This window comes from Mirounga angustirostris, unplaced genomic scaffold (genome assembly GCF_029215605.1).
Source record: "Mirounga angustirostris isolate CCGP_5_RB_7025 unplaced genomic scaffold, mMirAng1.0.hap1 SCAF_4, whole genome shotgun sequence".
Lineage (NCBI taxonomy): Eukaryota > Metazoa > Chordata > Mammalia > Carnivora > Phocidae > Mirounga > Mirounga angustirostris.
Window position 1 is genome coordinate 97,745,592 of NW_026991712.1, and position 4,812 is coordinate 97,750,403.

The following is a 4,812-nucleotide window of genomic DNA, read 5'->3' on the forward strand; positions in this document are numbered from 1 at the left end:
AAAGGATTATCATCCATCTGTTCTTCCAGCCTATCTTCTGGGAGAGGGGACTGCCACGCTGTTTCTCTGGTAACCCTGCCTGCACGAAGTTGCCCCACCCCCTGTTAGGGGGATGGGCTCAGTGGAAACAGGCTTTTGTTCCCTGGGGGCTTTCTGCGCCTCTTCAGAGGATCAGAGCAAAAATGGCCACAGCCAAACCTCTGGCCCAGAGCAGAAAATTTGCAGTCTGTCCTCTTTAATAAACCCTCCAGGACAAACAGTCTCCACTTCTGTGTGCACGCATGAAAACTACAGCCTCCTGTGGTGTGCGCCCACTGCAACTCTCTAAGAAGTAGTCCCAGGGGCCTGGAAGTGACACTGCCCTTTGTGATTCTAAAACTGCAAGCAGCTGCAGGCTCGCACATGCACCCAAAGCTCCTGGAAATGGGTCTGGGTGCCACTCTGCGAGTTTTTGCCTAGTCCTGGGCATAGGTTCCAGATTTTTTCAGGCTGTTCAAGAGAAGAGTGATTATCAACTGGCGTGGCTGGAGGTTTATGGCGATCCAAGCTGAGAGTCGCTTCCTGGGCTTGCTGACCATAACCTGCTTCCTGGCTCCACTGCTCAGACACTCTTCAAGTTCCAGAAGCCCCTTTTGCTTTGTCATTCTTGTATCCTGAGACCACAATGCCCTAACTAGAATTCTGCCTTTTCATTTCCAGAGCCCCTTCCAGAGAGAGATGTCTCTTACTAAAGCAGATTTCTAATGGTTCTGATTTTGCACTCTGGTGTTATATCACTTTCCAGGAGCCGGCTTATGGAGGCTCCCTCCCCCTTCTGTTTATCTTCCGATATCTCCCCCCACATTCATGACTCTGCACATCCTACTTTGCAAAAAGCAGTCACTTTTCTGCTTGTAGAGATCCAGATATATATTTTTACATCTCAGGCTAATTTCATGGGTGTTCAAAATGGTTTGATGGATATCCTGCTAAATTCTGGGAACCAGTTGAAATGGTGTCCCCTACTCTTCTGCCATCTTGCGTCCTTGGTCTGGATAGTTTCAAATTATATTTTCTAGTTTTCTGATTCTTTCTTCTGTTTGGTCCAGTCTGCTGTCAAGCTTTCTATTGAATTCTTCAGTCTTTGTATTCTTCAGTTCTAGAATACTGTTTGGTTCTTTTTCGTGTTTTCTAGCTCTTTGTTGAGTTTCTCATTTTGCTCTTTTATTGTTTTCCTGATATAGTTAAGTTGTTTATCTGTGTTCTTCTGTAACCCTCTGAGCATCTTTAAAATAATTATTTTGAATGCTTTGTCAGGTAATTTGTGTTTCTCTATTTCTTTGGGGGTCAGTTACTGGAAGATACTGTGTTCTTTTAGGGATGGTGTGTTTCCCTGACTTTTGTGATGCTGTTATCTTTATATGTCTTTACATATCTCCAAATATTTGAGGAAGCATTCACCTTAATCCCCATCACCTATTTAACCCATCTCTCCACCACCTCCCCCACCGGTAACCATCAATTTGTTCTCTATAGTTAAGAGTCTGTTTCTTGGTTTGCCTCTCTCATTTTCCCCCTCTGCTTGTTTGTTGTTTCTTAAATTCCACATATGGGTGAAATCATGGTATTTGTCTTTCTCTGACTGACTTATTTCATTTAGCATAATACTCTCTGGCTCCATCCATGTCAGTGCAAATGGCAAGATTTCATTCTTTTTTAATGACTGAGTAATACTCTAGTGTGTGTGTGTGTATGTGTGTATCACAACTTCTTCATCCATTCATCAGTCAATGGACACTTGGACTGTTTCCATAATTTAGCTATTGTAGATAATGCTGCTATAAACATCGAAGTGCATGTATCCCTTTGAATTAGTATTTTTGTATGCTTTTATATTTCTTTAAGCAGCCCACTATCTTTTTTTCAAGTTTTTATTTAAATTCTAGTTAGTTAACATATAGTGTAATATTGGTTTCAGGAGTAGAATTAAAAGTTGTCTTTTTGTCATTGATTTCTAGCTTAATTTCACACACAGATGGGCTGGAAACATTTCAACAAAGTCAGCCAGTGTATGTTCATCTAGTATGACTCTGTACTAGGGTGTGGCTAATGTCCTCTGCTGTCATCTACTGACAACTGATGGGAATGTAAACATTTTTTTTTATTATTGAAGTAAAACTGGTATATAACATTATATAAGTTTCAGGTATACAACATTATAATTTGACATCTGTATGCACTACAAAGTGATCACCACCAAAAGTCTAGTTACAATCTGATACCATAAGTTTGACCCCCTTTACCCATTTCACACACTTTCAACCAACTTCCCATCTGGTAATCATCAATCAGTTCTCTTTATCTATGAGTTTGTTTTTGTATTATTTGTTTTCTTCTTTTGTTTTGGTGTTTTAGATTCCACATATCTGTGAAGTCATGGGGTATTTGTCTTTCTCCATCTGATTTATTTTACTTAACATAATACCCTCAAGGTCAATTCATGTTGTGTTTGTGGGAAGAGGTGAGTTCATGCTCTTTTAATGCTGCCATTCTGAACCTCTTTCCCTGGAATGCAAATATTTCTTAAATTATTTCAAGTGACAAACTTTTAAAAAAATTTAAGACAAGAGACTATAAACAAAACTTTATTTTTGAGTGACTGAGATAAGATAGTTTTTAGACTGGATAAAACCCCTAATATTTTAATGGTATATGAAAAAGATGCTTTTACTGAAAAGAGTAAAAAATTAAGCTATTATGTTTGGTTTATTAAACATTGTAATATGTTTTATTTGATGTAAACTTACACTGGATCCCTAGGATACAAAGATCTGTGGGCACTTTATTTTTTTTTTATTTTTTTTTTTTTAAAGATTTTAATTTATTTAACAGAGTTAGAGAGAGAGCACAAGTAGGCAGAGTGGCATACAGAGGGAGAGGGAGAAGCAGGCTCTCCACCGAGCAGGGAGCCCGATGTGGGGCTCGATCCCAGGACCCTGGGATCATGACCTGAGCCGAAGGCAGCCGCTTAACCGACTGAGCCACACAGGCGCCCCTTGTGGGCACTTTAAAAACGAATTAGTTAAAGAAAAGTCCAGGGGCGCCTGGGTGGCTCAGTTGGTTAAGCGACTGCCTTCAGCTCAGGTCATGATCCTAGAGTCCTGGGATCGAGTCCTGCATTGGGCTCCCTGCTCAGCAGGGAGTCTGCTTCTCCCTCTGACCCTCCCCCCTCTCATGCTCTCTCTCTCCATCTTATTCTCTCTCTCAAATAAATAAATAAAATCTTAAAAAAAAAGAGAAGTCCAATTTGTTAAGGAACATAGGAACATTGATTAGGAAGTCTCATTGATAAAAGTTCTGTTGATTATAAAATACAATATCTTGTCTTTTCCTATCTTAAAGGTGTCAAGTAAAGGTCGTGGGAGGTAGAGAGACAGTAAAGGGTCAGATTCCCTCCTTTTCTGCATGAGAATTTTACCTTCAGGTAGCTTCCTAGTTCTGGAAATAAATAAAGGTGTTATGTATCAACTATGTTATTAAGTAACATTTACCATGGTTAAAATAACCTTGATTGGTAAATTGAGTCTGGACTTAGAGAGCTATGAATACCTCATGAGAAGCCATGTTTTCTGGATTTCCTTAGTGTGGGACTCATAACTGGGCAACTTCCCTGTGAGAACCCTAGAAGTTACGGATTTGCGTCAAGTTTCTGAAGATCATCAGGCTTTTAAGCCAGAGAGGCTTCCACATTTCTCCCATGAATGTTAATTTCCATTTTTTTGAAATGGAGTTCTTACTTGGGGTGTCAGAGAAAATAGGACCTAAGTGTCTGTGTAAACTACTGCAGGGACTGCTGCAAGGTTCAATTTGCAGTAAACACAAAGCAACATGTGGCAAGCTCCAGTGTTTGTCTCATAGCCTCTGAGTAGACCTAAGAGTGGCCTATGATTGTTTTATGAGACCAAATGCTTAGTTGAACCTAAGAAAACTTAAAGATGGGAGGTGACAACAGCACGATGATGGACTTGGAGATCCTAATACTTGTCTCCCTCACACAAAAAATAAATAAGCCACAAACCAAAAAAACAGCTCTTTGAAAGCTCTGAAGTACAGTAAAGGAGCAGCAGAAACCTCTGGAGTACAAAAACTGAGTATGGCTGCATAGAAAAGAAGAGGAGGGATTATACCTACATCACCCCACCCACCAGTCCAAAGAAGCTCAGCACCAAGGAAGATACTCTTAGAGGGATTCACCCCATGGGGAAAGGGGGAACTTGGGGAGTGCAGAAATCTCCATCATTGCTTGGGACATCTACAGCCTTGCTGCCAAGAGCCCCACAGACTTTACCAACACTGAGCACAGCTGATGTAGCTGCTCAGGATCCCTGTTGCTGCATCTCTTCCCCGGGGCTGGAGCTGCCGCTGTGCTGTACCTCACCCCTTGAGTTCTGAGTCAGGGCTTTCACCCACCATTACCAGTGCTGCACTGTCACTGCTCTGTGCCCCACCCACTAGGACCTAAATTGTGGCCCTGACTGCACTATTGCTACTCTACACTCTGCTCCCTGGGTCCTGAGTGATGATTTTGACCTTCCACCATGAAGGCTTCACTGATTCTGCATCTTGTCCCCTAAGCCCAGGCCACGACTGCACCTTCTCACCTTAGGGCCCCTTCCCTCCTGCATTCTGCCTCCCTTCCCCTGGGGCACAAGTCATTACAACAAGCCCCAGATACTCAGACCTCAGTTCCATGAATGATCTGCACATGCCTCTGCCTCAAACACCCATGCCATCACAACAGCAAGTGTAACTGTGACCCAGGACTCAGGGAAC